Source organism: Equus asinus, chromosome 10 (genome assembly GCF_041296235.1).
Source record: "Equus asinus isolate D_3611 breed Donkey chromosome 10, EquAss-T2T_v2, whole genome shotgun sequence".
NCBI lineage: Eukaryota > Metazoa > Chordata > Mammalia > Perissodactyla > Equidae > Equus > Equus asinus.
Window position 1 is genome coordinate 94,060,924 of NC_091799.1, and position 21,371 is coordinate 94,082,294.

General features: G+C 35.1%; 1 long non-coding RNA gene across 1 annotated transcript in view; it reads right to left on the reverse strand.

The window, feature by feature from the left end:
* Window positions 1–228: 228 nt before the first annotated feature.
* LOC139046441 (uncharacterized) overlaps window positions 229–21,371 on the reverse strand; it is a 186,480-nt gene continuing 165,337 nt past the window's right edge. Inside the window, exon 4 of the long non-coding RNA XR_011506528.1 lies at window positions 229–14,036. This is a non-coding gene — a long non-coding RNA (uncharacterized lncRNA). The remainder of the gene's footprint in view (window positions 14,037–21,371) is intronic.

The window sequence follows — 21,371 nt, forward strand, 5'->3', positions numbered from 1 at the left end:
GACCTGGCGCCACTCATCAAGCCATGCTGTGGTAGCTTCCCACACAAAATAAAGGAAGATTGGCACAGATGTTAGCTCAGCGGCAATCTTCTTCACACACACCCAACTTAATAAAAGATCAGAAAATTCAAGGTCTATAGAAAAAGAATTTTTAATGTTATAAATTACTAAAACTGATTAAACACAGAAATAAAATGTTATTAGACCAATAATTTATGGTGAATTGTGTTTCAATGTGCCTCGCAAAGACAGCTCTAAGAGTCAGTCATATCAGACCATCTTGGAAAAGAATATTTCAGGGCCAGGCCAGTGACACAGCAGTTAAGTTTGCACGTTCCACTTCGGTGGCCTGCGAGTCGTCAGTTCAGAACCCAAGTGCAGACCTACACACTGCTTGTCAAGCCCTGCTGTGGTAGACATCCCACATATAAAGTAGAGGAAGATGGGCGCAGATGTTATCTCAGGGCCAGTCTTCCTCAGCAAAAAGAGGAGGATTGGCAGCAGATGTTAGCTCAGGGCTGGTCTTCCTCAAAAAAAAAGAACATTTCAATTCTGTTGATGACATTCCAATTCATAGAAAAAAATAGAATGCTTCAAAACCATTTTACAGAGCATTAATATCATAGTTTATATAACTAATGTCAAAACCCAATGAAACCCCCAAATGCTCAAATGTCGACTTAAACTTACTTATGAATAGAGATGAAAAAATCACAAATGTAATCTGAGTATACTAAAAAATAAGTAACAAAAGGCATACGAAATTTGAAAATACACTTATAATTTAAATTCTTAAATACTATATATAGAAAGATGCTTCATTTTTATTAGAAAGGTATTTATCTACAACCAACAGCTGAGAGTATTCATACAGATGAATAATATATTGCAAGCATTTTTAGATTTTTAGTGATGGAACCTCCAAAAAAAGAAAAGGGAAGAAAACATACCAGTAAATACAATTACGCAAAAATTAAACAAGCAGTGCTTTTTGAAGTAAAAGTAATAGGGGAAAATACACATAAAGTATCGCTACCATCACCTCATCCTACTTTCCACCAACCCATCCCCAGCCACAAGATGGCCCTCAGTGGTCAAAAGGAATTCCATTTCCCACTCATGGACATTTGAAAAATGTGGGTCTAAGCCATAAATTCATGGCAAAGAGGCTGAGTCAGGAAGAAGACTGTCACTTACCTGTCACACTGTCATTTACATCAGAGGTACATTAAGTTAGTTTGTTGAGAGCATCTGACTAAAGTTTCCAGAAACTAAAGATGAAACCCTAAGAAGGAACTACTTCTTTATTCTCCTTCCAGATATTACCATCTGGGCTGTGTAGCCCTGAAACGTTGCAGCCATCTTGCCTGTCTGAGGATGGAGTCAACCTGCAAAACTCAGAGCATTAGGACAACCCTGAAGCCATGCTCCTCCTGGACTTCCAGTTGGTTCAGCCAAGAAGCTAATTTTTGTTGAGTTTTCTATTCCTTATAATCTACAGTACCAGTTGGCAAACTTCAGAAAAGGGCCTGATAGTAAATATTTTAGGCTTTGTGGGCCATGTGATCTCTGTTACTTAACTGTTTTATTGCAAAAGCAGCCATAGATGGAAATGAACAAAGAGGCATGGCTGTATTCCAATACATCTTTATTTATAAAAAATAGGCCATAAAGATACTCTTCTTTGTTTTCTTCTATAGCTTTAGTAGTTTTAAGACTTACATTAAGGTCTTTGATCCATTTTGAGTTAGTTTTGATATATGAGGCAACGTCTGGGTATGTTCCAGCACTGTTTATTTGTTGACAAGACTATCCTTTCTCTGCTGAATTGCCTTTGCACCTTTGTCAAAACTCCGTTGACCACATATGTATAAGTCTATTTCTGGACTCTTATTTTTTTCCATTGCTCTATTTGTCTATCAATATCACACTGCTGATTACTCTAGCGTTAAAATAAATCTTGAGGGGCCGACCCAGTGGCGCAGCAGTTAAGTTCGCATGTTCTGCTTTGGTGGCCCAGGGTTTGCCAGTTCAGATCCTGGGTGCAGACACGGCATCACATGGCAAGCCATGCTGTGGTAGGCGTCCCACATATAAAGTAGAGGAAGATGGGCACGGATGTTATCTCAGGGCCGGCCTTCCTCAGCAAAAAGAGGAAGATTGGCAGCAGTTAGCTCAGGGCTAATCTTCCTCAAAAAAAAATAAAAATAAATCTTGAAATCCACCAAAGTAAGTTGTTAAAAAGACAAGACAACAGGCTGAAAATGAAGTCACTTATGCTAAGCCCAACATCACCAAACAGAGACTTAATTACAGATTGGGTTCTTCCAGAAATGGAATCTTAAACTAGTCAATCAAGAATCACTTGATCAGCACTAGTGAGGTCATTTGCCTGATAGACCCCTGCCATCCCCTGAAGGAAAGTGACTTTGCCACAATCGATCTGCTTTTCGCTACACTATCGTCTTTTTTCCAGCTACCTTCTGCCTATAAAAGTCTTTCATCTTATACTGCTCCTCAGACCTCCTTTCTAGCTACTAGATTGCATGTTGTCCAATTCATTAATCATTCAATAAAGCCAATAAGATCTTTAAAATTTACTAGGTTGAATTTTATTTTTTTAACAAAATCTTCCAACTTTGCTTTCTTTTTCAATGGTGTTTGTTCATTTACATATGAATTTTAGAATCAGTCAATTTCTACAAAGACTGTGAAGATTTTGATTGGAATTGTGTTGAGTTTAGAGTTCATTTTGGAGAGAATTGTTATGTTATCACTATGGAGTTTTCTGATTCAGAAACGTAGTATATCTAATTGTCTATTTGGGTCTTCTTTAATTTCTCTCAGCAGTTTCATAGTTTTCAGTGTACAAATCTGACACAGTTTTTATTGGATGTAGTCCTATGTACATAATATTTCGATGTCATTATAAATGGTATTTGTAATTTAAATGTCTCAAGTGAGTGTGTGTGTATCTATGGGATTGTTCAATACTCTCAGTAATATTCACTGTTTGTCCGGCTGAAACCTGACAAGATATTTGAAAAGTAAATTGTTTTAAGTGGCTGTACACTCAGAAGTTGTCCAAATTGGAAGCTGGTATTCAGAGCCTGATGGGAACTTCATTTTAGGCCTTCTCCCTTAAGCTGAAATGAAACTATGTACCCAGGGGGAAAGAAAAACATTTGGAAGCCATCGTGGAAGGATTTACTAAAACATTCAAATCTGGACCTCAGGAATCTTTTGATTGCCACCTTAGTTGAAGGTCTTCTCCCTACTGTAAACAAGCAAATTGAGGATAATGTAGTTGGATGGTTGGGTCTTGATATCATTCAGGTTGCAACCCAATTCTTTGAGGAATTAACAACAACTGTACTTGTCTTATGACTCCAGTCTTTACAACAAGAGAAATTCGACTAGGAATAATTCAAAGCCCACCTATCCTTTTTACCAATCCCCAACCTCCCTGATTCATCACAAAAGGCTTGCAGATGGAAAAGGTCTGGATTTAAGAAACAAAAGCCTTTTAAGGAGAAATTTACATCCTGTCTCTGTGATTTTGAGATGTAGATGTTCCACCTGGCCTCCTCGAGGAACCCAGAGCCATTTCTTGAAAAACAAACTTCAGGGAGCTAATTTTTATCTGAAAAAATAAAAGGAGAACCCATTTGGAAACTGGGTGAACAAAAAATCTTAAAAGTCTTTTCCACAAATATTCATAAAAAGTTTAGCCATCTGAGCACATAACCTCAACTTAATCTATCTGCCAAAGCACAATTTGGATCCAACTGATCTGTTATAAACTAGTGGGTTTTGCATTATTGTACCTATCTCATGACCAAAATGTTAAAACGAATCTTATAAGATCTCTTCATCTCTCTGTATGTTTATATATGTCTATATTTGTATAGTATAGATGTGTTATATTTTTCTACCTCTGGATGGTATTACAAAAACCAATTTGTAAAGAACTCCAAATTGACTTAAAGATAAACAAGCATTTATATAAATCAAGTATACGCACAGAAATACAGAAAATTACACAAATGTTTTTCAAGTTTACACAATCTGGGATGACCTTTGGCAAATAAAATCTAGTTTAAAGTAAATTTCTGGTTGTTTTTATTTTATAGATATTTCTATGTTGATCTTGTATTCTGTGGCCTAGCTAAACTCACTTTTTAGTTTTAGTAGCATTTTTATGTTTCGTAAAATTTTCTACATAGATGATCGCATCATCTGTGAATAAAGACGGTTTTAATCCTTATTTTACAATCAGAATCTCTTTCATACCTTTCTTATAACCTTGCTAAACTGTCTAGGACTTTCAGCAAAGTGTTGAAGAGATTTCTCATAACCTCTCTTGCTTTCACACTTTTCAAAGAACTCCCAAAGAACACTAGATTTGGAATTTAAAATGAAAGTTTCTATTTCTGGGGCTGACTGGTATTAATTAGGGATTTTTTAAATAAAGAAACTAATATTCAACTGTTCTGAAATTTGCTATTTATTAAGTGGAAAATTTGAGTCATAGAAATATATATTTGTGTGTATGTGCTTGTGTGTGCAAAGAGAAACACTTATCCTACATACGTTGTAAAAATGTGTCTATGGAAGTATTTTGTATGTATCTGTATGAATGTGTTGATGTATCTATCTGTCTATCTATCTATCTTGGAGTGCACAGAAAAATGTCTGAAAAGCTGTACAATAAATAGCTAATAGTATTTACCTATAGAGCCTGGGCATAGGGAAAGAACTCAGATTTTACTACATATAATTTAGTACATATAATGTTTTGACTTTTTTATAATGCGCTGTATTACTCATGCAATTTAACACAGACATTTAAGAGATAAAAGCAACAAAACCATTAGACAAACATGGACAAAGATTGTAAAAGTGGCTCTCTAGGGAAAGTATGATTATAGCGTTTTTCATATTCTTCCATGTGCTTCTCTCTGTTTTCTTTTTTATTATAATGAATATGTATTGTGAAAAGAAAAGATTTTTTTTTTTAAATCTTAAAAATGTTCCCATGAGGGGCTGGCCCAGTGGTGCAGTGGTTAAGTTCGTGCAGTCTTCTTCAGTGGCCTGGGGTTTGTGGGTTCAGATCCCAGGTGTGGACCTACACTCCACTCATCAAACCATGCTGTGGCAGCATCCCACATACAAAATACAGGAAAATTGCACACACGTCAGCTCAGGGCAGATCTTTCTCAAGTAAAAAGAGGAAGACTGACAACGGATGTTATTTCAGAGACAAACTTCCTCACCAAAAAACAAATGCCCATGAGAAAGTGTTAGCACATCAAGAATGAAAACCAAGCAATTTCATCACAACAATCAGCATGAGCTGATTAAAGAATGAGAAACTGAATTCCAAGTTATTCATATAAACTGCTAGAATCTACTTTCAAAACCAGAAATACTTTGTCTGAAATTCAAAGTAACAAAAACATCATCTTAAATTCTTACCAGGATTTAATTTTAATGAAACACACTAACCATCAGTAAATGTTTCTTCCTAGCACTGATGCTTTTATGAAGGTTTTAGAATCGTGATATAAAAAATACCCGTGCAGAATTATTCTTCACTACTCATATATTTTGAGTGGGGTTGCTTATGTATTCTAAATATATAATTTAATTCTTATAATACATATGACATTTCCTGTGATTTACTTGCTCTAAAATGTCAAGTCTGGTACAAAAATAAATATTCTATTTTCATTATAAGGCTGTTCTTTAAATTTTTATATTCAAATGTCAAATACACACTTGCACACACATGCACACACATACACACACACATATACACACATTCATTAGTTTTGTTAATTAGGGTCAATCAAGATTGCCCTTAGGCAATAGTAATGCAAGCTGACATGATATCTCTATTTTTGCACATTTTATGAATGCGCTAAAACCCTCAGCAGTCTCACTGTTTCAGGGGTATATCTCTAGACTGCACATTTCTCAAAATTCATATGTAGTAGTATTGCTTTTTAATGTTTCAAATTACTTAGGACCAACACAGTGGAGGAATTGTTTTTGAATCATTCTGTTCCTGCCCTTGGCATCCCAGGCTGCCGTCCTTCCGTACTATCTACCCTTGACATTGGTTCATGTACATAATGTTAGATAATTTTAAAATTAGGAATGTTGGAGTTGAAGAACAGCATGAAAAGCAAGATAAAAGTGTAATTCTCTCTCATTCAAAATCTCAGGGGTTTCCAGACTAGTGCTGGTGTGGTAGCTCTGCTCTAAAGTCTTCGAGGATTCTGGCTGCTTCCAGCTCACGATGCCACCATCCCCAAGATTGGCCCATTTCCTGGTGTTCTAGTTTGGCAGCTTCTACAATCCAAACCACCAAATGAGAGGGAAGAATGAGGAAGGAATGGGGCAAAAAGTTTCCTAGACAGCTGTAGGGCATCTCCTCTGACATTCCACTAACCATAGTTCAGTCACATGGTCACATCTAAAGGCATGGAAGATTGAGAAATATAATTTTAAATTTTGTTATTTATCTGCTTAGCTGAAAATTCTATTCAAATTAAATGAGGGGATAATTAGCATTGAGGGAAATTATCACCTGCCTCACTGACCCACTTTTACTTCCAAGATTTAAAATATCAGTCAGCCTACTTGTTTAGTGATCCAACCTGTCCTGTTTCACAGTCTCATTTATTTTAATTTGATGTGGTCTGACATGTGTGGTTGTCTGTGTCCCAGAACCTTCGAGGGATTTTTACTGTTATTATCATTTAGCTTCTTGGATCTCACCCTAAACCCATTGAATCAGAATTTCTTGGGATGGCGCCTCATTTTGCATTTTCAAGTCGTGACCAAAATGATTCTTAGGGGGCCTGCCTGGCACTTATGCATATAATAAACACTGATCTAGACTCCCAGTGGTTAGGCTAGTAATACCAGAAATACACTGTAATACCGAAGAAAATAAAATCTCCCATTACCATCTTTGCATCTGTAAATCACGCCTAATTTGGGTGAAAGCATATTTCCTACTTCCCTTGTTTTGTTCTCTCCATCTCTATGGGCTTCTCACTCTTCCACTTTCAACTAAACCAAAACTTGAACCCAAGGAGTTTTCTTGTGTCATATGATTTACTCCTCCAAGGACATTCCCTTTCTAACATTTCTCTCTAGTTAGCTAGTGAAATCCAGGGTTGGCTGCTCTCCAGTTATTGTAGGTATTGACCAAAACATGGAGAACACTGACATGCGAGCTATCCTGGGCCCCCTAAAACCATACTAGAAATGATGCCTACAATCGTGCTGAGATGGGAGACATCTTAAGGACTCTTTCCTCAAAGTCCGCTATATCATAGATGTAGATGTTTCAGTTTAACAAATCCCAATACAAGGAGATGTTATTAGATGAAAGTCAACTGTTTATTATAAAGTAAGACCAAATCCTGCAGAATGGACCTAATTGGTATCCTTGAAACTTCCGGCCAAAGGGAATAGTTTCCTGAAGATGGCATAAATTTTTCCATCTTCATCGCGAATAATTCAATCTGAAGACAAATATATGAACCTGAAGACCGGATACTCTCTGCTAGGCCACTACCATGAGTCAAAATAAATAATTTAGTATGTTTTTTATTTGGTCTTTTATGTTGAACTGGATCCACCTTTCTCTTCTCAGGTCCAAGTGAGAAACACCTCTAATATATGCAAAATCAATATCAAATTTTACCAATTTACAGCTCCTATGGAGTTACACTCGCTCCTTGATTGAGGAATCAGTAGGAATAAAGAAAAAGGTTGAAAATACATGTTTTAAGTAGGTCAAGGAAGATATTTTCCTCATTTTGTTCGTACCCCATGCTGAGGTTTACTCAAAACCCTCTGTGGTCTTATTATTTTACGATTTTCAGAAAAAAGCAGCAGGGAATCATCTTCAGACTTTATTTCTTTTTTTAAAATGGTTTTCTTCAGTAATTGCTTCAGGGCCCAAATACTTAGATAAGCTACAAACTATTAAAAATAAATATTTTTAAATAATGATTTTTAATAACAGTAATAAGGAAGAGCTCACTTTGATATAAATTGTGAATTAAACTCATCATTCATATTCTATCTTCTACCCAATACATTTTTCTGCTATATCTGATTGTCCCATGTCCTACTTTCTAATTTTCTTTCCTCCATGCCATGTCTCTCTCTCATTTAAAACAAAAATTTTTTTAAAACAAACAAATAAGGTTTAATAATGTAGCAAGAGGTTGAAGGTAGGGAAATAAAACTTGAATATTTGCAAAACAAATTCTGCAACTCAGAAGGCCTCTGAGAGTCTTTAGAAAAAATAAGGTCTAAGATTCAGTAAATTAGGGAAGCATCATACACTGTATTCTATTGTTTGAGACTGTCAGTGGGTACTGAGTGATGAGGAGAGGCGGTATATTTTCTGAAGTTCAGAATCCGGACATATGCTTAGGCCTGCTTTGGCTCATACAGATGTTTCAGCAGTTACTGTCTACGTAAACTCAGCAAATTGTTTAATTTCTCTAATTTGGCCCCAAATAGGGATAATAATAATACCTACCTCATGAGGCTGTTGTGATGATCACGTGCAGATTTTATCGTAGTGACCTGACCCAGAGCAGTGATTGATTATACGAATAGCACTGAGAATCTCACAGTTTAAAAAAAAATCTTTTCTTAATCTAACATTTTCCAAATTTACAAATAACAATGCCTTTTTTTCCCCTTATAGTGCATCTAATAGCAACTATGGAATATAATAGATTAACATAACTACTGGTTATTTTGGAAAGTCATTTAACATAATCTGTCAAAATATATTTCCCCCAAAGAAAATAATTTTAATCTCTTCACTCTTAACAGTTCCAGAAGATTTGTATAAATTTGTTCTCTAAATATGACGTATTAGAAGTATGCTTTTATCAGAAGAAAAGAACCCATTTATATCTTCTAATCTATATTTGGCATTGGAGCATCCTCACTATCTAGACAGCAGCATATGCAAACTTGATTGAATCCCACGTGTTTTTTCTGTTTCCTTTTTTAAAGCAAATGTCACATACTTGAGTTTTGAGTTTTTACTAATGCAGGTTGCATCTTCAGAAATATATGTTTTCTTATCTAAGAAGAAATCTAATCCTTAATTAATCCTAGCATACTTTCTAAAAAGTTAACTTACAGCATCTAAATGTTATTTCTGATTGCCACGAAACTGATACATGCAAATTCTTGACAAAAGCAGGATTAGAAATTTCTTTAAGCTACAGCAACCAAGTGCATGAGCATACTGGACCTGTTCTAACATATACAAATTCACTTTATTCTGCTTAACATATTCACAGAGCAATAAATCATATTTTTTTCAGAAATGTTGAAGAAGGAAGAAATATCTATGTAGCCATATAGGCTGAAATTGGCAGAATGATAGAGTATTACTTGCAGTATTTTATTCCACTCAAACAAAAATAGCATTCAAATTTTAATATACTTTCCAGTCTTTATTATGCAAAGATGTATGTCTGGAGAGAGCGATATATATGATATATATACTCACATATAAATATATGTGAGTATTATCTATATGTGTATATTCATGTAAGTATACATATTTGTATGTATGTATATAATTATATCCTTTTACACAAGTTTGTGTCCTGCATTAAAGCGCAGCCACAACCATTTTCTCACCATTTGAAATTTACAAAGACAACGTTTTAAAGATACAGCATATTTCTCATATAATTTATGTGTATCCTATTTTTATGGATCTAGATTATATTTACTTTCTAACTGATATATACATAACACTATGATGAACATCGCAGCATAAATATCTTTATTATGGTTTCTATTCTAGGTGAGGTTTTCTAAAACAGTAATTATCATCTAAAATTACCTGTCAAAAGAAAATTAAATTTCATAATCATTTGTTGAGAAATTATTTTCAAGCAACAATAAATTTACATCTCCCTTGTCACTGAGAAAGCAACTTTTGTCATCTTTATAAATATTGAGTAAAATAATATCTATTGTTAATAATTTAAGAGTTTAAAGAAAAAAAGTCATTATTCTTTGGATTTTCATTTTCTACTACCACTATAGTTGAATACTTTTGCAAGTTTATTATTTGGAGGAGTTTCTTTTGCAAATTTTTGTTTGTTCTTTGTCTTTTTTGGAAGTTGGAGGAATTTTAGTTTTTACTTTTCATTTCTATGAGCTCTTGTAAACATAAAAATTGAGAGTCATGGTAATCATATATATTTACCTAATTATTATATTGCCTTTTTTTTTCTTTTTTTGAGGAAGATTAGCCCTGAGCTAACAACTGCCAATCCTCCTCTTTTTGCTGAGGAAGGCTGGCCCTGAGCTAACATCCATGCCCATCTTCCTCTACTTTACATGTGGGACATCTACCACAGCATGGCTAGCCAAGCGGTGCCACGTCCGCACCTGGGATCCGACCCGGAGAACCCCGGGCTGCCAAGAAGTGGAACTGCGAACTTAACCTCTGCGCCACTGGGCCAGCCCCTGTATTGCCTTGTTTTTAAGCATGACATGATGATGTGGCGATCCTACCATTTCTTTGTTTTTCATTTGATACTTTTATTGTTCTTTACTATTGTCTTCTTCTATTTCAGGCTAGCCAGCCACCTCATGTAACATCCCTAATACGTTCTTACTTAAAGCTATAAATGGTCCCTGCCCATCAATAGTCAGAGTTGGCCCAGAATGGAGGGTAATGTAAATCTCAGCTTAGATAAGTATAAATTGTGCACTCAGATACCCCAAACACCTGCATTCTGATTTCAGCAATTGGTTTCTAAATGGGATTCCAAAAGTCCTTGTCTAGGCATCAAATGTGTTTGATGCCTTGTCTAGGCATCAAACTATCCTAGTTTTTTTAAATTATAGATTCAGCATTGGTTATAAAATATCTTAACTACAGACCTCTATCGCCAGTCTCCTTTATCTGAGTCACTTGTGATTCCTAGTGACTGAAGGACAGATCTTATGTTGACCAGCAAAAACATTGTATCTCAAACAACCAATTTTTCCCTATTTTCTCTGAATATTGAGAGCAAACCAAATTAGTTTCCCTAACAGAAATACCCTTTTCCTTTTGTGTCTTTATTTTTTAATATTTCTATACTAACGAGGCTTCTTTATTTAGATCTTCAACTGATTTTTAAAGCCTTCAGTGTGTTTTATTCCATTCATGTCAGGGTCCCTGTGGATGTATTCTCTGCTCTTCTTTACCCTACACTCTGCCCCAAGAAGCTGTAGTTTATAATTGCATCCCCTAAGCCACCTCACTTCTAGGTTCCAGTTGAGTTTGGCCAATGGGAGGCACCAGCAGCAAATCAAAGGGCAAGTGGAAAGAGAAAGTGGGGTACTTCTTTGTGGGGTTTCTTCCATGATGGGCCACAATTTGCCAGAGGCTGTCCCCCTTTACTGCAGGCCACAGCTGCTATCAGACAGCACTCTCCTGCAACTGCAGGACTCAACGAGATTTCAGAACCATTTCTTCCCCATCCCTCCAGGCACACCATGTAGTAGTTTCCTGCTGCTGCTGGTCCTGGAGGGTTACACCCTTTGAAGGTTCCCATCTCTCCTGTCCAAGCCATTGTAAATATCCTTTCACTAAACTCTCTTTAATAGCACTTCAGAGGTGCCGTCTGTTTTCTCCCTGACTTCTGACATAGTGCAATGTATTCTGATATAATACAATATCTAATTTCATTTTAGGTGCTTGAATTTATTAATGTCAAGGATGAAAAAAGGTATATATTGAATACCTCTAAAAAAGAGAGAAATTTAGCAAGGTTTTCTATTCTTCCATCCTTCCTCCAGTCATTTTTTTGTTATTGATGTGATCTGACATTATATGTTATTACATTATATGGGATTATTATATATGTATATCTCATTCTTATTACATCTAAAATTATTTTTACCAAGTAATTTGAGAATTGTGTGTAATATTTCCATTCAATTTTGTGATTGTAGTTGTTATTATTTAGGTCAAACAAGATATTTAACCAGTTTCAGTGTTTATTGTGACTCCCTTGTAGCACTATTTCCTCATTCTTGAGTTTCTGTTTTCTTGCAGACTTGGTAGATTTCAATAATTTTTTTGAATGGTAGGCTATATGAATGGTACGTGGTATAAACCTTTACAAAGCATAAAAAAACTTTTGTTTGCTTCTATATGTGATCCTCATAGCTTCCTATAAAATTCTTGCATCAAAGATTTTTCTTCTCAAATTTTTCTAGACCTTCCACCATAGTTTCGACATGTTGGTGTTATGACAAAAAAATATGAAGTCACTTTGATTGTTTTCATAGGAAAAGTGTCCTATCTGAATGATTTTAAATTTGAAAATGTGATATGCAAATATTTTACCAAGACATGTTTCCTGTGGGTTAAGTTTTACTTATTTTGACTAGTACCGTATGGTGGGCACTTTGATACTGACCATTGTAATTTACAATTCAGGATTTCATCTCAAAAACGTTATGATTGAATACGTATTTTGAATTATTGCTTTTCTTATATGTGTTCTCTCTCTCATTTTTGTTTATAGAGTCAACTTTTCTAGTTTTTGAAATCTCAAACCCCAATGATTTCTAAAGTCTATTTCCTGAAATAGCCTTTTTCAAAAGTGTTCTGTGTTTATGCTTCCTAGGTCTGATGCTTGTAATATTAGTGGGTCCTATATTGGCCTATTTCCATTTACTCAACTGGAAATAAGACAGGTGTAACCAGCTCATTCCTTCCTACAACCTCTAGTTTCTGAAGGTGGATACTTTTTACAGCCAGCGTTCTAATCATTTGTGGTCCTTCCAATGTGAAACAATGGATCCAGTGGAAAATGCTTTTATCTGATCGTGGAAGACTAATGCTAGGTGTCTAAAGTTACTCATCCCAGGGAAGAACAAGTTTGGATCTGAATTAATGTTTCCAGAATACTCAAGGGGAAGCAACCACAATGACATTTTTTGGCTGGCTGACATAGCAAAACCACCTTTTTCCTTTTGCTTTTCTCCTTTTTGGTATCTAGTATTGATTGTATCCTTAAATCCCCCAACTCTATCTATATTTGTCTCTAGATTACATTTCATTTTAAAGAATTTTTTCCAGCTTTATTGATATAATTGACATATAACATTGTACAAACTTAAGATATATGATGTGTTGATTTGATATACTTGTATATTGCAAAATTATTTCTACAGTATGGTTAGTTAACACCTCCATAACTCACTTAATTAGTATTTCTTTTTTTATGGTGAGAACATTTAAGATCTCTCTTAGCAACTTTCAAGTATGTAATAGAGTATTGTTAACTACAGTCACTATGCTGTACATTAGAGCTCCAAAATTTATTCATCTTATAACTGGAAGTCTGTACCCTTTTGACCAACATCTCCCCATTTCCCTGACCCACAGCATCTGGTAAGCACCATTCTACTCTCTGTTTCCATGAGCTTGACTTTTTTTGATTCCACAAATAAGTGATGTCATACAATTTTTGTCTTTTAGATTTTGTTTCGAGAATAAAAGAAGCAAGAAGATGATGCTCATGGTGTTTGATGGTTGGTGGTGAGGACTTCCTTCAGTCATTTTATTCCCTAGTAATCTTGAAGGAGCCAGCCCTGGTGAGCTAGTGGTTAAGATTCAGCAAGAGCAACACGGCCCGGGTTCATTTCCCAGTCAAGGGACCGTGTCACATGTCTGTTAGTTGTCATACTATAGTTGCTGTGTTTGCTGTGATTCTGAAAGCTATGTCACCCGTATTTCAAATACCATGGGGACATCCATGGTAGACAGGTTTCAGCAGAGCTTCCAGACTGAGACAGACTAGGAAGAAGGACCTGGCCATCCACTTCTAAAAAAATTGGCCATGGGAACCCTATAAATACCATCAGAGCCAGAAGGTGAAAGAATGGCACAAAAATACTGGGCAGGGTTCCGTTCTGCTAGACACAGCGTCACTAGGAGTCAAAATCGATTTGATGGCAATCTGGAAAGATAAAAGAAGCACAGAAAATTGTTTATTAGGCAAGTATCCATTATAACCAAATTTTCAGTGAGTAATTTACATTTTTGTAGCTGAATAATAGATTGATCTATTTACAGTGGGAAGTTGTGTAGATGAATAATGAGAGTTAATTCTGTAAAGGCATAGGACCAACACATGGCAAGTTATGAGTGTTAGTTTAAGGAGTTTGGATTTTCTTTTTCTAGGAGAAGACATTTTTATCTTTTCTCCACTTGGAATTATTAAGATGGAAGAAGAATTCCCTGGGAAGCAGGGCATCTAAAAAGAAGTAACTGGACACAAAAAGGAAAGTTAGAAAAAGGACAGTTTTGGCTACATAAAAAGGAAGTGACATTGGTTGAAATTGGGGTAATATAATCCATAAAATGATGAAAATTTACAACATACATTCTAATGGAAGGCTAGTGGTCTTGCTCTTTGATATCTTTTCAAAGAATTTGGAAGTTTACATTTCTCTAATGGCACTTATTTCATATATTAATTGTTCTATTTGGGTAGAAATGATCACTTCATAAATACAATGAGCTTTTCATGAGACAACACTGTTTCTAAACCATCATTGTATCTTCTAAATGTAACCATATGCCTTATAAAAGTCTCTAAAAGTGTGATAGACATACACAATTTTTTGAAATGAAATTAGGAGTTTGTTAGTAATGATCTAATTCAATCCCTCTATACTGAGATCAAGAAATTGACTCAGAGAATAATGCCTTGTTCAAGGTCACAGGACAAAAATAGTTACTGAGCTGGAATTTGTTGTCAAGTTTTCTAATTCCTAGGAAAAATCAATTTTCATTATAGCATACTGGATTACTTACTGAGAGAATGATAGAGAAATTGACAAATGAAATCCAAATACATTTCAGTAAAATGATAAATTATAAAACATTTTCTAAAGTCTGGATGTTTGTCTAAAACAGCCTTAAAAAATAGTTGTAGAATTAAAATTGGAGCTATAAGTAACCCTAATGCACATTAATGCAAATTCATTTATACGTAAAAACTTACCTATGGTCAAAAAAGCTCAATAATTAAAGATGGGAAAAGGTCCAAACTGGAAGGTCAATAGGCAAAATTAACTAGAGAAAATACCACTGCTGCTCTCACATTTATCCACTCAATTTTTTTAATGGCATACCATAGAGACCATTAGAGGAGGAAATAGAAAAATATATATATACGTATACACACACACACACACACACCCCGCACACACACATATATATAGTAGTTGCCTTCCTGGAAGTTACTCATTAAAAAAGAAAAGGAGATTTTCTGAGCACTTATTTATTCAATAAACTTAATTTTGTAACATGGTTTCAATATCAAGTTATATTTCATACTTTTAAAAGCTCCTTCAAACTTAGTAATTAATGCCAATAATGCTTGTTTATTCTTAATGTCACATTTTTATAGTAAGAGTGTAAATACTATAAATCATCAAGTGCATTTGTGAGGTCACAAATATTATATCTGACATATTTATGAGGAATACTACAGAGATATGGTAACAGGAATCTAAATGACATATTTTAAAGTTCAGGCACATTAAATGGTTTCTGTAACCCCCTAAAGGATAAAGATACTTAAAAATGGTCAAATTAGATGGAAATGTTAATCCATAGAGTTATAGACTGAAAGATTCGAATTTGTTTATTACAGCTTTCTTAAGTACACTTACAGAGTGGATATTTCACCACTGTGCAATTTTATATGCCAATTACTCATGTATGCCTTTCAATTATTAAAAAAAATTGAAGACTGTATATTTTAATACAGTATTAATTAGATAATAAGAATTATAACTAGACATGGTAAAACCAACCTGCTATTCTTCAAAAAGGTAAACAGCAGGCCCACAATTGCTACCCCCAAACTCTTTCTTCCCTTTTTCCTTAAGAACTTGCTAGCCTCTCATTTCACTCTTTCTCCTCTTGCAAGCTAGAATCAGTAAAAGAAGCAAGACCCTAGGGAAGGGAAGAGCAGCAAGAGAGAAGGGGCCTGGATTCCCCAATGATCATGTAGAATACAGCTGCCTACTCACCCTAGACCGCTTACCTAGCTTTGAACTATTACATAAGGGAAAAGTAATCTTCTACCTTATTTGAGATACTGTACATTGCGGTCTTTTAATTACTGCAGCTTGGTCTCTACACTAAACACAAACAACACACAAAATTGAAAATGCCAGGAAGTTTGGCAAGCATAGAATATGGGATCACTGGCATCATAAAAGACTTAAAATATAACTATTTTCTTGTAAGCAGGTAATAGATCATAAATAGCTAGACCATGTTCTTAAAAACCAATCATATGCTTCAAGTCAAGTCGTATCAACGTTGACTTCCACATATAAGAAGACTCAGGTTGAATATATTCAAACTTAGCAAGAATATTACTGAGAAAATTTAGTAAAAACGCAAACTTTATTCTCAGGGAGACAACCACAATGGATTTCATTGATGCAAAATTCAAGGCAGATCCATCTGTGAACATCATTAAAAGCTGCACAATAGCAATGTAAGTGACTGAGTGAAATTCATTATTTTCTCCCTGAGCTACAGTCACAAGAGATGAGGGAAGAAAGGTCAAACTTTCATAATGAATATAGTCATAGCAAACTTTTTAGATAAAATTTTGAATAATTTGCAAGTCCCTGAACTAGTTTTATATCAATGTGACTGGCAAAAATGTTCACCATAAAAAGTATAATAATCTATTCATTACTCTTTTTCATTGGTTCCAACATATATTTGGAGAAACTAGACATACTCATATTGCCTATAAATTGAGATGCACTCTGTTTTAAAGCCATTAATTTGCAGAAAATTTAGTATAATAAAATTAGAAAGGCATGAAAACAATTCAACATGAGCTCCCAGAAGACTAACATGTTCTAACTAATCCATCCAGTTAAACAATTAGTTTCAGTTTGTAAAATACATTGTGGTTAATCAATTTTTTGCCAATGTATCATTTTAGATGTGCAAAGATGCATTAATAGTGTCATAAAACATGCATAACTAACAACCCCATGGAATACTTTATGGTCTTATAATTTGCATAAAGGATAAACAGAATGCGTGAGGAGAATGGATATAATAAATGTTAGCTCTTGAGAACTGAGGTTACCTGAAGTACAGCAAATCAATGATTTGTTTCATATCCAAGTTCCAACTTTTCCCAGTTGAGCTATTAATTATATTGTAAGCCATTAAAAAATTAAAATAAAGTTAGGGAATGCATCCTCATAAAGTTGAAAGCTAAGTAAGGTATGATAACATGTGTTTTCTGTTTATTAGTGTGAAGATTATATAGGACAATGGATATATCTAGCTCACATAAAATTGAACATAAATTGTTTCCGTAGTAATATCTCAAGCTGTTGCAGCCCAGAGGATCATTACAGGGTGTCATCAGCCCAATGTTCCTGTTCAGTAAAAGCTCTGGTTTCAGCTTTGACAGGGATTATTGTCTTGTCCTTGCTCCCCAAAATTAGCACAGCAACACAGTCCCACTCAACAGCCTGGCAGACACCTAAAATGTGTATAGGAAGAGATAGAAAGCTGCCAATCCAAGAAATAAGAAAGACAGATATAAGCTATTTCTAGGTTTTAGATCTTTAGAAGTAGGCTATTGAGAAACACTTGAGAGAATTTCCTTAGAAATTCTTTCTTGAAGACTCAGCATTTATAACAGATATTGAACAACTGCTAAAAAGACCTGTAAATTGTTGTAAGAGACATAAGAGTGCCTGTATTCTCCTCTCAAGCATGTCAGATGTTGAGAAAAAAACTTTTCTCTAGACTGGAAGTCAGAGCTGGGTGCTTTTATGATCTGTGTGCTCTGGTTTGACAACCAAAAGAAAGACAGTTCAAATGAAAGGTAGACCAGAAAGCAAAAACCAGTTTATAGGCAATGGAACAAAAATCATTGAGCTCTTAGCTTAGGAAGATTGAGAGGAGAAAGAGCTGGAAGATGTTCCCTGAGGTATTGAAACATAAAACTAGATGGAGTTTTGTCAGGCATCTGGCAAGTCATCGCCAGAGTGGAGATTTAACGGTGCCTACTCAGTTCAGACAAGAAAGGCACATGATAGCACAGGCGTCATGGGATAAGAATGGACACAAAAAGGTTAACAGAATTCAAACTACCAAAATATAAGAAAGTGGAAGATAAACCAAATCATACCAAAAATTATTTTGTCGTCTGAAATTTCTTTGCTGGTGAAATCTTAAAACGAACATGTACAGAAAATAGAATATCATGAGGTTTCAACTCACTGAAAGCACCTAGAGTCTAGAAAACACAAGCCAGTGGGCAGTATCTTCTATGCAGTGGTTCTTAAAATGTGGTTCCCAGGAGGACCACAGCATTAGCATCACTGGGAACTCGTCAGAAGTGCAAATCTCGGCCCAACTCCACACCTGCTAAATCAGAAACTCGGGGTGGGGCTCAGTAATCTGTATTTTAATAAGCCTTACAGGTGATTCTGAGGCATACAGAAGTTTAAGGGCTACTGCTTTATAGAATACTGACTTACTCTTTCTGAATTTGTAACAAATTAAAATATACAAATGATTTCCTTTCAGTGCTCTTGCTAAAGGCTTTTCATTTTCATTAAAATGCAATACTAACCTAATAAAATAAAAATTATTCAGATTGTAATGAAATGGATATAATATGGTTTCTGGTAAATTCCTAGAAACACTGAAAGTCTTTAATGAACCTGGGGACACCCATTTTGGGATAATTGACACTTTGGCCTCATGGGGATGACTTGGAGAGGAAATCGCCAGTTTAGGACTTACTTACCAAATACTATCAACCTTCACTTACTCGATCTATCACTGCCCCTGCTGAAAAACCAAACCACCAGTCACAGAGACCAAAGCTCAGTCCCTAATATGATGGCATCATGCCTTAAGGAGACCCTCTGGCCACTTGGTGGCCAGCTGGTAGCTGAAGTGTCAGCAGAGACACAATACTCTGTAAGGATAGGGTTCCATTCTTCAGGATGGAGTATATGCACCCAATCAAAGACCTCTGTATGCCACTGTCTCCCCACTAGGAAGAATCCATGAGTCTACAAACCAATAGGTACAAGTATGAGTGGGCATGTTTAGTATCTGTACAAGTGACCGTCTGAGGGAATTTGTGCTTCCCACTCATGCAACTCTTGGATCCTAACACTGAATGAGGCTGAGGGACACAGCAGAAGTCTCATTTATTAAAAGCTATGGCTGCCACTTGGCACTTTAGGCTCCTTGTATCCAGGGACCAGCAGGCAAGAAAAGAGTTGTCATCTTGAGACAGCTCACTGACCCTGATCATCAGAAGGAGGGCGTACACGATGGAGACAGGGAGGAAAACATTTAGAACCAGGTAACTTGCTTTGGGTTGCTTTGAACACCCTTGTCCAGTTGTAAGTGTAAATGGGCAGGTACAGCGCCCACAGCCTCGGAAGGATACAGTGATGCAGGCTGAGATTCCCTAGGGATCAGGTCTAGGTAAGACCATGAGATATTAATAAAATTTAAAAAGAACACAGAAAACATTAAGGAAATGCAAAAGGACGTAAGAGACATAAGAAACTTAAGGAAACAACAGAGAAGGCACAAATAATAAAATTAGAAAGAAATCTAGGACAATATTTTACATAATGAAAACTTTTAACAAATAAATTGATAAATTCCTAGAAGAATCAAAACTGATTCAAGAAGAAACAGAAAATATGCATATATCTGAAACCATTAAAGAAATAGAACTATTGATTAAACAATTCAAAAACTATGAGATTTAGACAATTCAACAGATAAGTTCTATGGAACATTCACAGAAATATTAGTATTTATGTATACACTATTCATAAATAGAGAAAAAGAAAGTATGTCCATTTCTTTAATTTGTTTAATGAAGCATTCAAATCAAAGACAGTAGGAGAAAATCTCAGCCAATTTCATTTATGAACGAAGATTCTACTCATTAATAAAATATGAACAAATTAAATGCAGCAATATACTTTTTAATTGAGTCTTAAAATGTTTAATTGCAGGAATGAAGGGATATTTTTATGTTAGTAAAATATTAATGTAATTTATAATATTAATTAATTAAAAGAGAAAAACCAAAATAAAAATGAGTCAGATAATAATAATAAAGAATTGATAAGATCAAATGCCATACATAATTTTAGACTCCTAGAAAAATAGGAATACGAGGAAATTTTTTTCTTTTTTTGTGAGGAAGATTGGCCCTGAGCTAACATCCATTGCCAGTCTTCCTCTTTTTGCTTGAGGAAGATTATTGCTGAGCTAACATCCATGCCCATCTTCCTCTGTGTTATGTGGGATGCTGCCACAGTGTGGCTTGATGAGTGGTACCAGGTCTGCACCCAGGATCTAAACCGGCAAACCCCAAGCCACCAAACTGAAGCGTGCAAACTAACCACTACGCCACTGGGCCAGCCCCATGAGGAAATTTTTAAATTTGACAAAGGGCATATATCAGAAACACATGTCAAAACATTTTGTGGATCTTAAGAGTAAACAAACCAAGGATGCCCATCACCATCATTACTCTTCATAATCTGATGAGAGTTTGAGGCAGTGCAGTTAGACAAGACAAACAGATAAAAGCATAGAAGTTCAAAACAAAGAAACAAAATTACAAAGATTCACAAATTCTATGTTTGTCTACAAAGAAAATCCAAGAGACTCTATAAACTATTAAAAATAAAAGAATTTTAGAAATTTTGACTGATATAGATCAACATACAAAGTCAGTAATATTCCTATGTGCAGCCTGAAACAATCAGATGATAGAATTAAAAACATGATATCCATAAGATTATAAACAAATGCCATAAGCTTCTAGAATTTAACGGAAAAACAGCAACAAAAAAACCTTCAGGGAAAAATATAACAGTTTATTGTCTTCGTCTATGTGGGCTACTATACCAAAATACCACAGACTGGGAGGCTTATAAACAACAGAAATTTATTCTCAGTTCTGGAGTACTAGCAAATATGGAAAAAATAGCCACAGAAAACTTAAGGTTAATAAGGACGGATTTCCTTACCAGTTAAGATTTATTATAGTTAATAATTACATATTATTATGATATTAGTCATAAAGGACAGAGTCAAGGGTCAGAAATACATGCAAACTTTGTATATGAGAATTTGACGCTAATACCAAAAGAGACATCAATATTATTAAATAGTATTGAGGCAAATTTTATTAAAGGCAAAAGTATACCTATACCACCCCATGCATTAAAATCAATTCCAA